Source organism: Schistocerca nitens, chromosome 1, assembly GCF_023898315.1.
Source record: "Schistocerca nitens isolate TAMUIC-IGC-003100 chromosome 1, iqSchNite1.1, whole genome shotgun sequence".
Classification (NCBI taxonomy): domain Eukaryota; kingdom Metazoa; phylum Arthropoda; class Insecta; order Orthoptera; family Acrididae; genus Schistocerca; species Schistocerca nitens.
The window spans coordinates 484070547-484092477 of NC_064614.1; the positions used below are offsets into that span (position 1 = coordinate 484070547).

Sequence of the window (21931 nt, forward strand, 5' to 3'; positions counted from 1 at the left end):
TGTTTCTGAGTTGATATTTTGTACTGATCAGCCGAGATCCCACGCCGTTCTGTATAAAGATGGGCTTACAAGGTTTACATTTTCAGTAGAAATGAAGTATAAAAGAAATATTGGCAAATGAGTAACGTAATCATTTTTTTCCAGATGTCATTTGAGCATAACATAGTTGTGCTATGCAGTAAATATCTTCATACTGTGTGAGTACAGTTTGTTTCTGCAAAATCAGTGTTGTTAAAGACGTACTCTCAGTCCATATGTAGCTGTGCTTTGTTTTTTCTAGTTTTTGTGGGTTTACTTACATTTGAGAGATGCAATGAGGAATCTCGTTCATCACCAGGATTTACCAAGTAAAAGGTACTGAGTGACGTTCAACGGGGCAAAATGACATAATAGTGACAACAGTATGGGATTATGGGTCCGCCTTGATGCAAAACACTTGTTTATTTTCTTTCTAGTTTCAGGGACAATATCGCCATCAGAAGTTTTTCTTTATTCTAAAACGTGCAAAACCAGTATCGTTATAAACATTGCAAAAGATTATTATATGTGTGCTGTTTGGTTTAAAATATAGACTTTTATGAATAATTCTATAATACTTTATTTACTTTGCCACAGCATGGTTTCTACATGTTTTTCCGTTATTTCCGACATATTTTCTGTGTTTTGTTGCCGTTACTTCGGCATAAGAGTAACGTTTCGTTTGTTTTACACATGACATGCGGAGCATCACCCTAGAAGTTAGCACTGTCTAAGGTCTTCTTGCTGCACAGAAAATCACACATCTTAGTCGTCAACGAACGTAACTCCACAAAAGCGAGATTTTCCTCGATTCGATGTCTGATAACCTGATCCAACTTTATCAGCAGGTTGTTTTTCTCGGATCTGTTTATTATTTATTATTTTGAGTCAATGTTATCGTAATGTTTCACGGTTTCCAGCTGTAGAAACTAGCGGTGGCTAGCACGAAGTATATATATGTACCGCTGTTATAAAAAAAAAAAAGAAACGGTAACAAGCCTTCCGCTTTAGGCCAGATGCAACAAATTACGCGCGGACCGCTCGACTGTAAAATGGCTATTTCATCGAGGGCCCGGAAGAAAAAGAGGTAAACGTGCATGCGATAAATATAGCACGTGCACACGATTACCTCCGCCCCCTCGCAGGCCCGGTAACGGGAAAAAATGCAATAAAAAGCGGCGGATGTGCTTGGGAGGGGTGCGCAGGCAGCGTGGGGCGCTGGTGTCGCCGGAGACGCAGGCACAGCACAGCGGCCTAGGCCCCCGGGGCAGGCGGCAGCAGAGGCCGTAATGCGATAACCCAGCCGCTGCCGCTGCGTAAACTCCATTTCCGAGGCGTGGCAGCCATCTGGAGGTGCGCGCTGATACGCTATCCGCCTTCCGGCCGCTTGAACACGTGCATGCATGCGTGCGTGCGTGCGTGCGTGCGTGTGTGTGTGTGTGTGTGTGTGTGTGTGTGTGTGCGTTCGTGCGTGCTAACACCTCGCTGCTTCCCGGGGGACTCGCGCTACACTGAGCAGCCAATCACCGCCTCGGCACTGAGCCCCTCTGACTTGTGCGACAGTTGCATAATTGATTCCTAATCTCGTTTAGTCCGTAGGGGTCCGAATTACGTAAGCGTGCAAAAATGAAAATATGGTGGCGTCAAAAATTATTTTTCGCTGTAAGTATATACGACGTCAACTCACTGACTGATACACGGACCTGAGGACCTGCATATTTCCGCTTTATGGAGAGTCCGAGGCATTGCGTGAAGTGTTTCTGCTTCGGATCTAAGGCACTACACCTCCCCCCGACGTATCCGTATTCTGCTCTTCATCGGCAGCAGCGATGAGCAGTGTACCACGTGATTCACCAGCCAGTAGTGTCAATTTGCCGAATCTTCCTGCAGCGTGCACTTGGGGGATACACGTACATGTTAGTTTCTATACGGTGAGGGTATTTTGATGGGCCGATTGCACCAAAGACATTAGGTATTATGTTACCAAATAACACCGATAGGTTTTCGAGTGCAAAATTTTTTTCGAGAGGAAGAACCAGGTTCGAGGACAGTCATAAGACTGTAATTTATGACCTCGAAAAAATTAAATTACGTAGTTGTTTGTTTGTTTGCAGGTATATGCAGGGTGACAATTACTGAGCTATATGAAAGAAACGTAAATTAGTTACAAACTGCGGCGTGCACGCACTTTATTCAACATATAAACGTCACTACAGATTGAGATTTTCACTCTGCAGCGGAGTGTGCACTGATATGAAACTTCCTGGCAGATTAAAACTGTGTGCCCGACCGAGACTCGAACTCGGGACCTTTGCCTTTTGCGGGCAAGTGCTCTACCAACTGAGCTACCGAAGCACGACTCACGCCCGGTACTCACAGCTTTACTTCTGCCAGTACCTCGTCTCCTACCTTCCAAACTTTACAGAAGCTCTCCTGCGAAACTTGCAGAACTAGCACTCCTCAAAGAAATGATATTGCGGAGACATGGCTTAGCCACAGCCTGGGGGATGTTTCCAGAATGAGATTTTCACTCTGCCAGGAAGTTTCATATCAGCGCACACTCCGCTGCAGAGTGAAAATCTCATTCTGGAAACATCCCCCAGGCTGTGGCTAAGCCATGTCTCCGCAATATCCTTTCTTTCAGGAGTGCTAGTTCTGCAAGGTTCGCAGGAGAGCTTCTGTAAAGTTTGGAAGGTAGGAGACGAGGTACTGGCAGAAGTAAAGCTGTGAGTACCGGGCGTGAGTCGTGCTTCGGTAGCTCAGTTGGTAGAGCACTTGCCCGCGAAAGGCAAAGGTCCCGAGTTCGAGTCTCGGTCGGGCACACAGTTTTAATCTGCCAGGAATTCACTACAGATATTCGGATTTAGGTTATGACATGTTCGATATGCCTGCCATGATTGGCGATGATTTGGCACAGACGATGGCGAAATACTGCATGACCCGCTGAAGTGTCGGAACATCGATGATGTCGATGGCCTCCTGAGTGACTGTTTTCTGCTCAGCAGTGGTTTGCCCCACCAAAAGGAGTAGCCAGTGCTCAGATCACGAGAATATGGCGGTCATCCCAGGCCCATACCAGCGGCCTCTGGATGCCCCAGAGCCAGAATGCCGTCCCCAAAGTGCTCCTCCAGGACATCAAACACTCTCCTGCTTCGATGGAGTCGAGCTCCGTCTTGCATGAACCACTTGTCGAAATCAGGGTCACTTTGGATAATGGGGATGGAATCATCTTCCAAAACCTTCACGTACCTTTCGGTGGTCACCGTGCCATTAAGGAATACCACGTCGATTATTCCTTGACGACATTGCTCACCACACAGTCACCTGTTGAGGGTGAAGAGAGTTCTCGATCGCGAAATGCGAATTATTAGTACCCCAAACGCGCCAATTTCGCTTATTGACGAACCCATCCAAATAAATGTGGGCTACGTTAAACCAAACCATATTTGCATCAAAGTCCTTCATACTAATTTCCATCATGGCCTGCGGCCAACCGCGCAGTTTGAACGTCCAAACGCAAACCGTTCAGACAATATGACAATTTTATTTCATATAGTTCAATAATTGTCATCCTGTACCTGCAGTCCTGTTGTCGATTCAGTTCTTTCGGACAGAGATGCGAAGAGAAAGTGCTCTCGTTATACTTTACAAACAGCACATGCTCAAAGGTTGATACAACATCTGATGTCTGACACAGCTTTAGCTTAAATGAAGTACAAATATGGACACCCACAGTCCTCAGTGTTCCATTGGAAGTGCTTGTTCCGAATGGATAAGCCAGTTTAGTCCGCAGTTGCATCACGTTTGGCCTTTTATCTAAGTAATCAACCATCCCACCCCATTATCATATGTATGGCAGAGGGATTTTCCTACCTTCATCCCGCTCCACTAGCGAACAGAGTACGGGGAAAATAAGTGTACTTCTGAACGCTCCCTACCCTTACTTATCTCGATTTTGTGGACCTATCTCGAGGTACGCGAAATGTACTATGAGGGCAGCAATATTCTTCCACAGTCTCACTAGACACTTCTTAAAAACTTGTGCAACAGACTTTTCAGGAAAAGAATGGTATCTTCCTTCCAAAAAATTCCAAGTGAGACCCCTTAATTTCCCAGTATAATTGTCATACTGAATGAACGGTCCGTTTACAAAACTAGTACCACGGTTCTGAATTATTTCCTCTTCCTTATCTTATCGCTTGAGCTTTGTCCCTCAGTTAAGCAGGGTCAGCCATCGTTAATCGGATTTGGCATGTTAATGTTAAGGGGTGGCCGGATGCCCTTCCTGCCGCCACCCCGTACCCCCTGGGACGGAGTTAGTGTACCCCAACTGTCTGCATCGAGTGTAGTCCATGGAATAGTGCGAAAGTGTTCAGATATCTGCAAGCAGTGAAACTGAGGCAGAACATGGGGACCAGCCCGGCATTCACCTAGCGGGATGTGGAAAACCGCCTAAGAACCACATCCAGGCTGACCGGCACATCGTCCCTCGTCGTTAATCCGCCGGGCGGATTCGATCCGGGGCCGGCGCGTCTACCCAAGTCCAGGAAGCAGCCCATTAGCGCTCTCGGCTATCCTGGTGGGTAATTATTTCCTCTTCCTCTTTCACCCTAAAGACGAAAACTCATATATTACGCCTTTGGATGATGTATTCGAGTAGAGCAAGTCACAGAAGTGCCGCACCGAACAATTACAAAAAACATAACTCCATTTCGGGCTCAGGAGCGTGGGACAGTCCAACGGTTGCTGTCTTGTACATACACGAGTGATACTACGTGTCATTCATGCGACGGGTCTGAAGATGACGTGAATATCAAAATAACGGTTGCTGGTACAGTATTATTACCTTTAAACGGTTGCAAGGTGGCACGAAAAGACATTAACGCGTCAGTTGCTGAATGTTGGGACAAACGCCTCGCCAGCGTGCCAGAGTGACCTCGAGCATCCCTTACGGAGACTTCAGCGACGCCGCACGCGCGCCGCAAGGCATTGCCCCTCGGACGAGTTCCCCCTTTGGAGCGCGGCAGCCCGACCAGACGCAGCTGCGGCTCGGTTTTCTTGTAGCGCTGCAGCGCGCTGCAGCGCGCTGCAGATGGGGTGTCGCCGCGGCACGTCCACCCAGAAGCACCCGCGGCAAATGGCGCGTGCGCTCGCCGGGCGCGTGTGCCGACTCGCAAAGCCGCGGCTGCAGCTGCCAGTACACTGCAGCTTCCTACCACGCCACACGTCCAGACACCCGGCGCTTAACTGTGCCACCTGCAGCGAGTTGTAGAGCTGGAAGCTTGTCGTGTCAGGATGCACAATCGAACATGTGCCTCTGTTCCCTGTCGATAATACACGGAGATGACAAAAATCATGGGATGCCTCCCAGTATCGTGCCGGGCCTTCTTTTGTCCGGCGTAGTGCAGCAACTCGACTCAGCAAGTCGTTGGGGGTCCCCTGCAGAGATATTCAGCCACACTTTCTCTATAGGCGTCCACAATTGCGAAACTGTTCCCGTTGCAGTGTTTTGTGCACGAACCGACATCTCGATTATGTCCCATAAATGTTCGATGGGATTTTTGTCGGGCTATGTTGGTGACCAAATCGTTCGCTCGAATTGGCCAGAATGTTCTTCAAACAAATAGCAGACAACCGTGGCCTGGTGAATTCAAATGGTTCGAATGGCTCTCAGCACTATGGGACTTAACATCTGAGGTCATCAGTCCCCGAGAACTTAGAACTACTTAAACTAACTAACCTAAGGACATCACACACATCCATGCCCGAGGCAGGATTCGAACCTGAAACGCAGCGGTCGCGCGGTTCCAGTCTCAAGCGCCTAGAACCGCGCGTAGTGAATTGTCATCCATAAAAATTCCATCGTTGTTTGGGAAAATGAAGACCATGAATGGCTGCAAATGGTCTCCAAGTAGACGAATATAACTGTTTCCAATCAATGATCGGTTCAATTGGACCAGAGGACTGAATCCATTCCATGTAAACACAGCCCATATCATTATGGAAACGCCACCAGCTTACACAGTGCCTTGTTGACAACCTGTGCTCATGGTTTCGTGGCATCTCCGCCATACTCGAATTGTTCTGTCAGCTCTTACCATCTGAAATAGGGACTCACCTAACCGGGCCATGGTTGTCCGGTCGTCTAGGGACTAACCGATATGGCCACGAGCCGACGAGAGGCGCTACAGACGATGTCTTGCTGTTAGCAGAGGCATTCGCGTCGGTTATCAACTGCCACAGCCCATTAACGCCAAATTTCTACGCACTGTCCTAACTGATACATTCTACGTACGTCCCACATTGATTTCTGCTGTTATTTCATGCAGCGTTATTTGTCTGTTAGCACTAACAACTCTACACAAACGCCGCTGCCCTCGGTCGTTCAATGAAAACCGTCGACGACTGCATTGTCCATGGTGAGAGTTAATGCTTGAACTGTGATATTCTTGCCACACTATTGACATGGTGGATCTCGGTATATTGAATTCCCAGAACGATTTCCGAAACGAAATGTCCCACGCATCTGGCTCCAACTACTCTTCCGCGTTCAAAATCTGGTAATTCCCGTCGTGCGGCCATAATCACGTCAGAAATCTTTGCACATGAATCACCCGGATAGAACTGACAGCTCCGCCAATACACTGCTCTTTTATACCTTGTGTAAGGGATACTACCGCCACTTTTATATGTGCATATCTCCATCCTACAACTTTTTGTCTCCTCAGTATAGAGAACACCGACACTTTCAAGAAGTAGAACGAATATTTTAATTCGTTGGAAGATCGCTTTCATTACAGACGATCGATTGCCCTAATCGACAGAGGCGAAAAAGGAAATGCTTCGTGCTTTGGCTTCAAATGTGTGTCGGTATGGGCCTTGAATGAATTCGGAATATACCTGTGACTTAGGACTCTGTACTTCTCGAATATGAGAGTCCATTGGTTTAAACACCTCGCTTAATCGTCTTTTGAGGCACACTAATAACGTCAATACAAAGATAATAAACATATCATGTTTTGCTGTATGGCACCATTACCCCAAGGAAATTTCGCCTCAAGGAGGAAAAAACGGCCATCAAGTAATGTGAACGCCACAAACTGCACTATAAAGCTGAACAACCGTCTGAAGATGAACCTGTTGGATCGAAACGTCGCTATATGTATAAATAAGTAGCATAAATAAGTAGCATTCTTCTTTTGAATAATAATTTTCGCGAGTAGATGATGCAAGTGGCTGAAGGTGGAACTGGGTCTGAAACTTGATGTGACAAAGACCTTGTTACGCTTTACATTTGTTTTATTAGTATAAAATATGACCAAAAGCCTGCAACTGATTACATGACGTTCTTCCTAGAAAAAGAACATCAGAGTTTAACGTCACGTCGACGACGAGGTCAGTAGTGACGAACTCAAGATTACATGTAGGACGAGAAATAGAGCTGATCGTGTCCTTTGTAAAGAAAGCTTTTCCGCATTTGCCGTACTGGATTTGAACCATGATCCTCCGGAATCAGAATCCAGTGCCTTAGGACTGCGCCACCTCGCCTATTTTCTAAGGTAAAGACGCTGATGATAAACAATTTCTACGTTTCGTAATCGACGCATTTCCAGTTATAGCTCCTATAGTGGAACTTAAGTCCCTGCCTCAGAATGTCTCATGCAGCTTACGGTCATGGAAATCCTGTACGTGGACGCGCCACCGTCCCATCAAGCATAAAGAATGCGGCGGCTCCTTGATGGCCGTTAGTTAATAATGGAGTTGGGGGAGAAAGCGCAGCGTGAGGAGAGGGGTCAAGGTAAAACAAAACAACAGCGCCTGCAGCAGCCGGAACAGATGGCAGCACCTGCTGGCTGTGGCAACAACTCGCCGGCACTTGGGTTTGTGCCCTGCAGGTTCTTTGCTGCGGCGAGCTAGCGAAAAAGTGATGTTGTGATTCTTTCGCCACGTACTCGCATAGTCGTCTCGTTGTACTTTCTATTGAAAAAATTTCAGATGCTGTCACAAAGCCTCCCAGGGTTGTATAATATAATTTGTATTGATTTCATGCTGTACTGTGCCGCGTCCGGCCCGCACCCATAGTGCACTTTCTGTGACTACTATTATATACGACATAATCTGTTTGTGGATGAAGGAGACCCTCTTCATCCCGGACCTCTTTCGCCGCTGTTTCCCTAATCCTTCTAAATGGGTTGTGGAAGAGATTCAAAAGGATGCCTCAAGGGCGTGCGATTTTTCAGGGTGGCAAATGATTCCAGGTACAGGGTGGTCAGAATTAAAATGCAGCCACTCTCAAAGGAGCAGTACGGAGTGTAATTAGCAGATGGCAGCGACAATTTGTAGGTAAGCTACCGCGTTTAAGCAGAGAACGCTAAACACTCATCTCCTTCTCCTCTTCCTGCTCCCAACGACCGTGAGAAACCTTCTAAAACAAGTCAGGTTGACCAGTGTATCACCCCACGGCTGCTAACCCGCCGCACAGGTCCGATCGCGGCCTGGCTCATCTCCATGTGTCGAAAGCTCGCTATACGAGTAGGTCGTTTCGGTATCTTCAACGGGTGTGGAAATAATATGTGTCGATAACTCACGTCACTCACTCTATCCAGGCGAGTACGCGGTTTCGCACGTCAGCGTCGATTATTTTGCGTGGAAAGGAGTGATAAAGTAGTTCCATCCACGAATCTATCTTCGATACGCAGCTCTAACTGTGTATATACGAGGAAATCATGTACTCAGTACGAATGTCCATTGGAAAATGTAATCGAACCTGGGATCCCGTGATCCAGAGGCAGCAACGCTAAAGCCATCGGCACACGGACCGTGCATCCGAACGTGGAGCGTTGAGTGTTTCTGACGTCATAGCGTGGAATAGCACATTCGGGAGTCTTTCCGAACTTGCAGAGCAATATCTGGCATGTCAGATATTCTGAGTGTGCGTCTGAGCGTTGACCAATGAGATGGCACAATGCCACCTACGTCACACGCACGCCGTCTCCCTTCAGTGCAGAGTTGTGAGGCGCCATATTGGCATTCATTTCAAGCCTATATGTATATATGTCACTCCTGAGCACCAGCAAATTAAGAATCACTGGAAAACCCGTTGTTAACTGTGTCATTCGTTCCAATAAAATAATGAGAAACATCATATTCGTGGCAAAAGAATTATTGTAACTTGTGTATTATGAGAGTAGGCTATTTGAAGGCAGCAACGCACTGAAGATCCACCCTAAACGCATTGTTCTTGGTACAATTTGTTATAATTAAATTTCAGTTAGTAACATATCTACGATTAAGGTTTTTAGCAGGGGTAAGATACTATGTTTAGAGAGCAGTGGTGTATTGTTTGTTTAGTGTAATAAGTAGTGTCCCTGGTTCAAATCTTCCCTCGAGTGAAAAGTTTAATTTTTATTGAGTTGATGTTCGTTGAGGCGGCGGTTCGTGTTTTGACACTCCCAAATTTTTTTCCTAACATTCGCATTTTTATTTTGTTCGATTGGCTTAATCTACAGGACAGCTTGCGCTACTTGTATGAAGATATTTTGCTACTTTTTCTTTGACGCTCCGTAATTCACATGTTGCAAAGATTCTGCTACTGGGTAGGAACAGCGATCAAGACTGACCTTGGGGTTTTACTAAAATGTGGGAATGATGAAATAATGTTTATCTTATGCGGAGAAGTATTCCAAATTTGTATTGCACTGTTTATAATGGAGCTCTTATAAGCCTGTGTCCTTATTAATTGAACATGGTACTTTCGTTTTCGTGGAGGATGGAGGAATTGTGCGTTTCAATAGAGCTAACGTGGGAATTTTATGCGCGTCAGTTGAGTAAACAGTGTGATTTACGAACTAGAAACATCCCGCAACTGCCGCTGGAGTGCGTTGCGATCGCTTATACCACGTTGGGGCCCACGCACCGTATGCACAAGTAGCATCGTTCCTGAGCGTTCAGCAGCACGTTGAACTTGGCACGCTCAACGTTAACGTTCGACAGCACGCTCCGTGTGACGACGGCCTGACCACGAGTTGTGGACCAAGCGAAGTAGTACGTGGACAGTACTGTACAACGAAACACTTGCAGACGTTTACTACTAACAGGGGAACCTCCCCATCGCACCCCCCTCAGATTTAGTTATAATATGGCACAGTGGATAGGCCTTGAAAAACTGAACACAGATCGGTCGAGAAAACAGGAAGAAGTCGTGTGGAACTGTGAAATAATAAGCAAAATATACAAACTGAGTAGTCCATGCGCAAGATAATTAACATCAAGGACGCTGTGAGCTCAGGAGCGCCGTGGTCCCGTGGTTAGCGTGAGTAACTGCGTAAGGAAAGGTCCCTGGTTCAAATCTTCCCTCGAGTGAAAAGTTTAATTTTTTATTTTCAGTTTATGTGACAAACTCTTATGTTTTCATCACTTTTTTGGGAGTGATTATCACATCCGCAAGAAAACCTAAATCAGGCAAGGTAGAAGAATCTTTTCACCCATTCGCCAAGTGTACAAGTTAGGTGGGTCGACAACATATTCCTGTCATGTGACGCACATGCCGTCACCAGTGTCGTATAGAATATATCAGACGTGTTTTCCTGTTGAGGAATCGGTTGACCTATGAACTTGCGATCAAATGTTTTCGGTTCCCATTGGAGAGGCACGTCGTTTCGTCTACTAATCGCACGGTTTTGCGGTGCGGTCGCTAAATACAGACACTAAACTTATTACAGTGAACAGAGACGTCGATGAACGAACGGACAGATCATAACTTTGCGAAAATAAAGAAAGTAAAATTTGCACTCGGAGAAAGACTTGAACCAATGACCTCTCGTTCCGTAGCTGCTCACGCTAACCACGGGACCACAGCGCTCTTGATCTCACGCTCTCCTTGATGTTGCATATCTTGCACATGGACTACTCAGTTTGTATATTTTGCTTATTATTTCATAGTTCCACACAACTTCTTCCTGTTTTCTCGATGGATCTGTGTTAAGTTTTTCAAGGCCTATCCACTGTGCCAACTTATAACTAAACCTGAGGGGGTCCGATGGGGAGGTTCCCTTGTAAGCACCTTTACGGAACGCTCAGTCTTCCACAGGTCCCCCTCGAAGCTTTCCTATCAGTATGCACTACACGGAAATGCGGCAATGTTCACGGCGGTGGCCCACGTTCCTGACAACTCACTCGGGCTGCCTCGGTGAGAGGGGGATTCCCCTCGAACACGGCCGGCGCGAGCGTCCAGCCTCTAAACAGGCTCATCAGCGCTGCAGGCGGCCGGAGGGAAAGACGCGCCGCGCCTCGGCGCTGCCGCCCGTTTGTTTGGTAATCCGTGCGCCCAGGCGGGCTGGGAAAGGCCGCGCAATTACTCGCGCTGTTTGGACCGGGTTAACACGTCCGTACGCCGCCCGCTCTCCACACACGCGGGCTCTCCTGTCAACAGCCACTCGCTGCCAGAGGGCCGTCCGCCAACCGGCGTGCCTGCGTTCCGGGCCACACGGTGATTTCACAGGTTCCTGTACACAGCTTCATCCGCACGGCACCCCGGGCTACGCTGATAAATCTAGCACATCAAACAATGGCATAGTAAGCTTTTCAGAGGCACGACAGAGAAACAGATTGTTGCTTTAGCGGTGTGTAGCACATGGCTATTGTCTGTACCTCCGTAATACAGTAGCTGTCACAGTACCCTGCCAGACTTATGCTTTCGGTCTGCAGCGGGGTGTGCGCTGTTTGGAAATGAATGAGACTCGAACCCGGTACTTCGCTTTTCGCGGACGGTGCTCTCCCCGGCTGAGATCTCCAGGTACGAGTGAACTACCCGCGCTCACAGCTTTACTACCGCCAGTACCTCTCTCACTTTCCATACGTCACAGAAGTTTTTAAAGATACTGTTATCGATACAGTAAATAATAATCGATCACAGCCATCTATTTCCGATGAATAATATATAGTTGGCCTTATAGAAGGTCCAGGAAGGAACAGTTTCGCACCAACAGGCGGTGAGGAAACACCCTTATTTGATTACGGACGCTTGCACACACGATTTGGGACAATTAGTTCAGTGTAGAACGAGTAGCCGATGGTGCCAGTAGGGTGCAGTCCCTGTGTTGGAGAAAATTTAGGTCGTGCACAGAAATATTCACATGATTAAGATGTGTGCAATGAATAGAGAAAGTGTATCTGTAAACGTGGAAGAAGTTTTATCGAAGTATTAGATAAGTATCGAAAGTTACAAATGAAAAAGAGGATCTCGGAATACTGCATGAGTGCCCCGCCATTGATGCAACGTAGAAGTTTTTGTGTTATAAAGGTGACGGTCTACATATTTGGCTACCGGAGGAAGTTATATTGTGAGCTAGTGAGAGAGTTATTTTTTTCTGAGTGTAATTTCAAGATGAATCCTGTCGTTGTGACTAGATGGAGTAAGTGTTGTCAGACTGTGTGAGGCAAGGGACAATTTAGTTGTTTCAAGGATTGATAAATTGTGTTTCAGCTGAGTGACTTTTTATCGTGCCATTAATATCGTTAAACATAGATCCTTGTAAGTATAGGAAGCAATGTGTAGGTCGGTTCAGGCACACGATAGGATTGAACAGCCGTCTACATAGCTGGATGTAATCGCTATCTCATTCTTCTCATCCAGTTGTCAAATAAATTGGGAGCGCTTGCCATTTCTTCTGGATACCTCACGGGACTGACACTCATGGAAGAAAGAAGAGCTAGAAAATCGTTATGACCCATATTTTCTTAAAGTTATATCGTGTTTAATGGGACTTGACTAAGAGACTGAGCAGTTCTTTCAAGTACACGGTCTTTTGTAGAGATTTCTAATTTGGTGCCATTATTTCAAACGTTTGGGAATGCTAAACCCTCAAGGTATGCAGGAGAAGTTCCGCGAAGTTTTGAATACAAGAAAGAGTTACTATTCAAAATGTTCAAATGTGTGTGAATTCCTAAGGGACCAAACTACCTAGGTCATCGGTCCCTAGACTTACACACTACTTAAACTAACTTATGCTAAGAACAACACACACAGCCGTGCCCGAGGGAGGACTCGAACTTCCGGCGCGAGGGGCCGCGCAGTCCGTGACATAACGTCTCAAACCGCGCGGCCGCCCCGCGCGGCTAAAGAGTTACTGAAGCCGCAGGTCCTGACTCGTGCCTAGATAGCTCGGCCTGTGAGAGCATTCTCTACGAAAGGCAAGGTCCCATGTTTCAGTTTTACGCCATAGCTGACAAAGCCTCGTCATCGATTCCCAGTATCTGCCACAGACTTTTCTGTACTTAAAAGGCGTGGAGGGGGTTCCACTAGGGCTTTATAAAATGCATTCAATGATCTGATGTCGATACCTAAGAAGCTGGAAGTGTCTGAATTGTGCTGCTACCGAACTATGTTAAAGTATCATGGACAGATAATCTACTAAATTCAGAAGTCGGCTAAAAAAAAAAAATGTTAGGAAATAAGTCAGTGACAGACCATCACGAGAAGAAGGGAGAGCTACGACGCAAGCACTGGAGGCTGACACTGACCCTACGATACGGATCATTCGCTCTCGTTAGCGTACAATATTATTATTGTTCTATATTTCTGACGAAGCCTGTCACGGCTCGAGTTTTTTTTATGTTTTATATATCTACCAGTTTATCAATACAAATAAGTTGCCCTATGACGACTTGCAGCTGCTTGGTAGCTTAAAGTCGGTTGGGAAACAAAATAGCCGGCCGAAGTGGCCGTGCGGTTAAAGGCGCTGCAGTCTGGAACCGCGAGATCGCTACGGTCGCAGGTTCGAATCCTGCCTCGGGCATGCATGTTTGTGATGTACTTAGGTTAGTTAGGTTTAACTAGTTCTAAATTCTAGGGGACTAATGACCTCAGCAGTTGAGTCCCATAGTGCTCAGAGCCATTTGAACCATTTTTGGAAACAAAATAACAGTTCTTGCGTTCAAATGCCGTATCAAGGTCTGCAAATTTTAAGCAACGTTCAGCTGCGAACTGAACGGTGCCATGAGCGCAAAGATGCTCAGAGAACATCTTGCGCAGCGAAGAAGATATCGGTGAGGGATAGAAACTGCGCAAAGTAGTAAAGAAACCAGAGTGCATGAAATGTGTTCTGACTCGGGGTTTGAACCATACTGCGCTTCCCAGTTATTTATTACTGATGCAATGGGAAGTACGTATCGTTAAGATAGTGTTTACAAAGTGAAATAAAGCGCACCGCAGAACAGTACTTAATTTTTGAGTTGCACACATGTAAAACTGTACAGAAGAAGGCGGCGAAAAACAAGTGCAGCCCAGCACGTAACAACATCTGCGGCGTGCTGTTCAGAGGCTTCACATAGCGTCAAGGACTTTTCTACCTCAGTAATACAACAGAGAGCTTTGTGTGATGAAATCTAACTCTTAAAATATGGAAGGTTTGCTCGTGTCCTCTCACTGACCCAAACCCGTTATTACCCTTGAACTGCGGGCACTGTGGATTTCTGCCTCTGCATGCGCGCTACTTTCATCCAGTGCGGGTGCTCTTCTCCCCTCATTTTGTTGTCCGTGTGCTGGCGGGCAGACAGATGGCTGTAATTTCCGGCCGTGGGTCACTAGAGACTACCTGCACCAGACCAGCGGCAGAAGCAGCGGCGGCCTTTGCCGTCAAAGCACGTGTGTGGTGCGTATGTGTGTGTGTGTGTGTGTGTGTGTGTGTGTGTGTGTGTGTGTGTACGTGCGCGCAGGCTCCATCCTCCGTCCATTGCCCTCCCCGGAGAACACGGGTCCTATCCTCCGCTGCTATATCCGGTGCACGAGGAGAGGCATGCATCTGCTTGTGATCCTATTGTCGGACGTGGACTGCGAATGGATGAGCACAAAGCTACTACAAGCGGTTTCCATTGTCGTCCTCGGTGAATTCACGAAAATTCCATGAAGTGGTGAGGTACTACGCTACGCTCGTGGGATGACAAGAAATATAGCGCTTACATAAACCGCTTCTCCCTCTCACAGCCACGCGGGATTAGCCGAGCGGTCTCAGGCGCTGCAGTCATGGACTGTGCGGCTGGTCCCGGCGGAGGCTCGAGTCCTCCCTCGGGCGTGGGTGTGTGTGTTTGTCCTTAGGATAGTTTAGGTTAAGTAGTGTGTAAGCTTAGGGACTGACGACCTTAGCAGTTAAGTCCCATAAGATTTCACACACACACAATTTTCGCCCCTCTCACAACTTGCATAACGTAGCTGCTTCTTCAGCCTAGATAGGAAATTAAATTAAGAAAAAAGTATGTAAATTAATGGCTTCCTCTCACCACATGTACTTGGCGGTACTAACAAACCTAAAAGCATACTACTCCTAATAAAAAGAAATGGTTCAAATGGCTCTGAGCACTACGGGACTTTACATCTGAGGTCATCAGTCCCCTAGAACGTAGAACTACTTGAACCTAACTAACCTAAGGACATCACACACATCCATGCCCAAGGCAGGACTCGAACCTGCGACCGTAGCAGCAGCGCGGACGTGGCCGGTTCCCTTCTACATACTTCCAAATTTTCGAGGTCATGCCTATGTCTAACGACCTCTCTGTCGTCAGTAGTTAAACCCTAATCTTTGTTGCTTCCTTCTGTATCGCACAGGACCCTATTTTCCGTAAGTTTACACACCAAACAAATACTTTTGCTTTTTCAGGAAAGCTATTGTTGCCGGTGACAGAAGACATGCTAAATCTTCTTCACTTCTGCGGTCTTCAGCTAACACACAGTTGAATTAAATACACATAATGTGTGTGAAATATTATGGGACTTACCTGCTAAGGTCATCAGTCCCTAAGCTTACATATTACTTAACCTAAATTATCCTAAGGACAAACACACACCCATGTCCGAGGGAGGACTCGAACCTCCGCCGGCACCAGCCGCACAGTCCATGACTGTAGCGCCCTAGACCGCTCGGCTAATCCCGCGCGGCTAAAACACATATTAACGAATTTAGAAGCGTTTTCTATTGTGTTATTTTTATTTTGTTCAAGCACACATAATAATTATTGACGTGATGTGAGTCTTACTGTAGAATTCTAGGATTTTGGAACTAATGTAGCCCGGAATTCCTTTGCTTTAGCGGTGCCTTTCGGCCATCGGAATGGAATCGTGAGAATTTACCGCCGCAGTAGGGGATGGTAGCAAGGGGCGCCCAGTGTATCCGTGGATGCCGAAAGCGGGTTGTTGACCCGCGCGTCGATAGATCTCCGGTATTTGCCGTCGCTGTGCGCACATCGCGGCCCGGATACCGCGGCACTGTTTGCCGACGGATAAACGCGGCCCGGGCGGCGGGGCGGAGGCGGCGCTACGTGGGAAGATGGGCGGCGATAGCGCAGCGCGGCCTCTGTCAATAGCCGCGGCCGGCCGAGATTAACGGGGCCCGCCTGCCTGCGTACTCCGGCCTCTCTCCTCCTCGTCCTCTTCTGCCGCCACAAAGCGCGCCAGCGCCACAAAAACCCGGCCCGGTCCTGAATAGCAGCCTCCACAGCTGGGTGGCCGACCGCCTCCGGCAGCCGCCTCTGACTCGCGGCGTGAACGCAAACGGCTTTCTGCGTGCCTTCGTTTGTGATTCCGGGAAGGCGCAGCGCTCCTGCAGAGGTGGCCCGTGTAGCCTGTGCGACCCGCTCCCGAGCGTTGCCGATCTCATAGGAAGCGGAGCCCCTCCACGCCCACACTCCCACGGTGGCCACTACAAGAAAGTTGGTGACATTACTCCCACATATCGCTACGCTACAGTGATTCTTTTTTGTCACCAGTTCGTGGTTGATTTTATTCAGAGCTTACTGGGCACGTTTGCTAGGACGAAAGTTAAATTTTAAATTTGGGGTAAGGTCCTTGTGGTACCAAACTGTTGAGGTCATCGGTCCCTAAGCTTACACAATACTTAATCCAACTTAAACTTATTTACGCTCATAGCAGCCGCGCCTAGCTCACAGCTCCGAGGGATCAGCTGAAGCCGACTCGACTACAAGAGAGGTGCCGGCTCTGCCGACAAAAGCATAAAACAGTCTGCAGCTTTACTTCCGCAGAAACTGCCGCGCTTTCAAGGGACGTTCGTCCTTCCTAATGAGATTAGCTGACCGCCTTCTGCCAACAAAGAGACCCAGAGACTTCATAGGGAGAACACTTTCCCAGTGAGAAAAATGCAAAGCTTTCCTCCTAGTGACGCGCGGGGTAGCCGAGAAGTCTGGGGCGCATTGTCACAATCTATGTACCCATGCCCGAGGAAGGACTCGAACCTCGACGGGCTAAGCCGCGCGGACTGTGACAAGGCACCTGAGACCGCTCTGCTACTCCGTGCGGCAGTAGGAGGAAAGCTTTACATTTTTCTCACTGGGAAGATGTTCCCCCTATGAAGTCTCTGGGTCTCTTTGTTGTCAGAAGGCGGTCAGCTAATCTCATTAGGAAGGACGGAGGTCCCTTGGGAGCGGGGCAGATTTCGCGGAAGTAAAGCTGCAGCCTATTTTGTGCTTTTGTCGGCAGAGCCGGCACCTCTCCTGCAGTCGAGTCGGCGTAAGTTGATCCCTCGGAGCTGTAAGTTAGGCGCGGCTGCTATGAGCGCCTAACTCAGCCAATCACATTTCACGATTTTGTAAACGTCCCTATGGTAATGCATCAGTGTTCCCTGTTCACTGTAGACAGCTATCATTTCGCCTGCAGCCGTTAGCGCTTTGCAGTTGAAAACTGGCAGCTGGGCTGCAAGCTGTCAGGTATCGTCTGAGGCCGTCTCGACTGTAGCCATGAAGGCGTCGTACCACCACCCCAAGGTCCGCCCCGGTAGCTGAGTGGTCAGCGTGACAGACTGTCAATCCAAAGGGCCCGGGTTCGATGCCCGGCTGGGTCGGAAATTTTCTCCGCTCAGGGACTGGGTGTTGTGTTGTCCTAATCATCATCATTTCATCCCCATCGACACGCAGGTCGCCGAAGTGGCGTCAAATCGAAAGACCTGCACCAGGCGAACGGTCTACCCGACGGGAGGCCCTAGCCACACGACATTTCCATTTTTATTTACCACCCCAAGAGAATAACTGACCACCACATTTCTGCCTATTCTGTTCCGACATCAGAAGACGAGACACTGAGACTCCGTCCAACCAGTGTGGAAAGGTCCGTCATTTTTGCTCCAAAATTTGTTCTGCCCAATGGATCTGAGTTGTTCCACCACTGTGCTTGGTGCGAAGAAGCCGACCGATCAATGGGACACTGCTTCTTCCCAGTCCCCAACCTCTTATTTGTTAAGGTGCGTTTAATGGGAGAATTTTAATAAAAGTATAGATGATGTATGAAGGAGACCGCATGTACAATACTAGTGCGACCCATTATTCAGCAGTGCTCGAAAATATGTGATCCCCGCCAGGCAGGTTGAAGTAGGTATAGGCAAAGTATTTAAAATATCGATATTTAAGGAGGGAATCGATATTAACGAGACAAAAATATCGATAGTTTTGATGCACACCTACGAGCGAGAAGTCTCAGGAGTGAAATACTTGTGATGTGTGTTCCACTCTTGAAATATTGTACTTACCATGAACATTTCAGACAACAAAGATCCATTTTGCATTAAATTCCATAGTGTGATGTTTCTGCCGAGTCTACGTTACTTTTGCATTACGTCTATCTTTTCTGATCCAAGCATTCAGGGGGTATGGCAAGTGCTTGTTCTGTCTCATAGTTGGAAGCAGGGAGTGGTAATTTCCACCGTTCTCTTACAGTGCTGTCACTATACATGATAGTTTCGTACCTCGTATCCATCAATTCCAATGGTAGATTTGACACACAGAAGTAACAAACTTTCATGAATTTGCAGTACAAATATATTCATGTTGAAATCTGGTGCTCATTTGTAGCACTAAACATCAAATTATATTAAGCCCGCTGTGAGACATTTACTGTTACATTGGAAAGATTGGTAGCAGCTGGTGTGGGCAAGACATCTGCTGATGAGACATATTGTCCTATGAGTCAAGAAAAGACAGACAAAGAAAATATCACTTTCGATACCCGATATTTAATGATTACTCGATATATCGATGATTTGAACATAGGCTATGTACTTTTATATCTTACGATTTGTTACCAGTAGATTCGATCAACAAGCTTGTATTTCCGAGAGTCCTCGTGAAATGAAATGCGAATCCCTGGAGGAGACACAAGGTTCTTTACATGAAAGACTGTTGAGGTAGCTGCGCGGTTTATCCGTGCGGTCTCAGGCCCCTTGCCACGGTTCGCGCAGCTCCCCACGTCGGAGGTTCGAGTCCTCCCTCGGGCATGAATGTGTGTGTTGTCCTTAGCAAAAGTTAGTTCAAGTTAGATTAGGTAGCGTAAAAGCCTAGGGGCCGATGACCTAGCAGTTTGGTCCCATAGGAACTTACAACAAATTTCCAAAAACTATTGAGAAAATTTAGAGAACCGGCATTTGCAGCTCACTGCAGAGCGATAATACTGCTGCCACGAAATTAGGGCTGGTACGGAGACGTATAGATAATCACTTTTCCCTCGCTCCATTTGCTAGTGGAACAAGTAGAGAAATGACAAGTAGCAGTAGACGGTACGTTCCGTCATCCACCGAATGGTATGCACGTAGATGTACACTAATTTATTTTTGCTCTTTTAGCGAGTGTGCTAAGGTACAATTCAACCATAATACTAGCGCACTCGTCCTTGTCCGGGAACGCGCTGTGGCGTTCGAGTAAACAAGTGCAGTGGTAACTTAGGCGAACGTATCACACTGTCACCGCTTTCATGTTAGTTGTGTACTTCACGCTGAGTCAGGATAAGCGGACCGAATCGCTCTCACTTCCAGATGCAACTATATTATGGTCGGGTAGTACTGTGGCATGGAGATTTAATGTGTATCAGGACTGCAGGCATATATATAAGGTTGCGTAACTTTATCTTTTCGAATTGGTAATTGCAACTTAATGATTACCCTTGCATTTTCGAATTCCCCTGTCAGTAGTGCAATGTCAGGCGCCTGAAGCATGTCTACATCTACATCCTACTCCGCAAGACACCTGACGGTGTGTGGCCGAGGGTACTTTGAGTACCTCTATCGGTTCTCCCTTCTTCTGTCTGCACATCTTCTGTACCCCGCGGCACGCCTGTTTTCTCCTCCCACACGGCGTGAGTGAGTTGCGGTAGTCGGCTGGACCTGCACGAGGCGGGGCGGATGTGTTCTGAACGGCGAGTAGGCGCGGCTCGGCAGCCGGCTGTTGTGTTGTGAAGGTCGCTGCGGCAGAGCCACGGCGCGGCCCAAGCCCGGAGGCCTTGCCCTCTGCCTCTGCCTCGGCAGCTGCCGGCTCCCAGACGGAGCGGTCAGCCGCACTGCCCGGCGCCGGCTGCCTTCCGGAGGCGCGCGTAGCCCAGCCACGGCCTGTTTACTGACCCACTGCAGTGCCAGCAGCGATACGACCACGTCGCTAAACACGCACCGTATGCGCCGTTCATCCGATGCGTTACTATTGTCCCTGTGCGTGACACATCAGTAAAAAGCCAGTCGAAAGCAGATATTTATGTGCTGCCGAGTGGTGTTTTGCACACAGAATTATTGACCACGTCACAGGGACAGTTCCACTACACCAGACTCACAAAGCACAGGGCCGTGACAGCGGAAAAATGTTTTATTTTCCTTCTTTTTCTCTGCATCACCAACTTACCGACATTTTTATGTTGGCCTTTGTCGCTTCCAATCTTCCACTATTTGCTTCAGCTGGACTTCTTTACAATACCTCAAGTCCTCTATAATCTGTTTTTAACAATCCGCCAGCCGGTGTGGCCGAGCGGTTCTAGGCGCCACAGTCGCAGGTTCGTATCCTGCCTCGGGCATGGATGTGTGTGATGTCCTTAGGTTAGGTTTATGTAGTTCTAAGTTCTAGGGGACAGATGACCTCAGATGTTAAGTCCCATAGTGCTCAGAGCCATATGAACCATCTAACAATCCAATCTGTGCTTCCCCTTCACGGAGTCCCAGTGATATTTTAGAGTCCATCTTACTCCTTAATGTCTGAAAGTTTTCTTGGACTATCCTTCCCACCGATCCTTCCTACTTGAGATATTTAGTTCATTTTTAACATTTTACTGTACTACTAGTACTTCTACTCTACTTTCCGTGCGATACGTCTCACTGCCGTACAGTTCAGCTCTCGAGAAAGTTTTAATAACTATAGCCTCACGACGTGGCGCAATGCTTAACACAATGGATACAATTTTGGGAGCCGTGAGCTCAAAACTGCGGCAATGTATCCAATTTAACTTCTCTGTGGTTCCTCCGACATCATTTATCCCGAATTCCTGGATGGCTTCATCTTCCTTTAAGACCCATTTCTTTTCCTTTTTTTTTTTTTTTGTGTTGTCAGAATTTGTGCTCCAACAACCACGTCAATAGTCACACTCTTCCTTTCCGCCTGTTCTTCGCCAACTACTTGTCATTATTCAATCCCAGTAGAGAACTTATTGTAAGATGCTATTTTCGACTCCAGCCATCTACTCGTACATCGTCTCGCATACGTTGGTCATCTCTATAAGGTACTGGAATAGAAAACAGTCTCTGTTGCAAGTGTTTTATTTAAACGAGGCGTATTAGATTATGTAGAACAGCCGAAGCTGCATTAGTCGTATTAAAAAGCAATATGACTAACGCGGGCGATGTTCAAGACGATCTGAAGATACGCTAAACACGCGAAACGCACCAATTCTGACAAAAAAGTTGCACAGAGGTTGTTATCTGTTTTTTGAACATGGAACCACTGTTGCTGCATCAAGCAAAATGGAGTGGATGAAGCATATTCCCTATCATGTCCTATTACATTTATTATAAACTAGTGTCCAGTTGGTATTGTTCATCACTTCAGACGTAATTTTTATACCAATTCCAACACGTGTGAAGTAAACTTTCATCTAATTACGCTT

At 47.3% G+C, this 21931-nt stretch overlaps 1 protein-coding gene and 1 non-coding gene across 2 annotated transcripts in view; one reads left to right on the forward strand and one right to left on the reverse strand.

Moving 5' to 3' along the window:
- Positions 1-21931, forward strand: part of LOC126255811 (protein scabrous) — a 226329-nt gene that overhangs the window by 137421 nt on the left and 66977 nt on the right. The gene's annotated exons all lie outside the window — the stretch shown is intronic.
- Positions 2300-2374, reverse strand: Trnal-caa (transfer RNA leucine (anticodon CAA)). Its single transcript has one exon. It is a non-coding gene; the product is annotated as a tRNA-Leu (tRNA).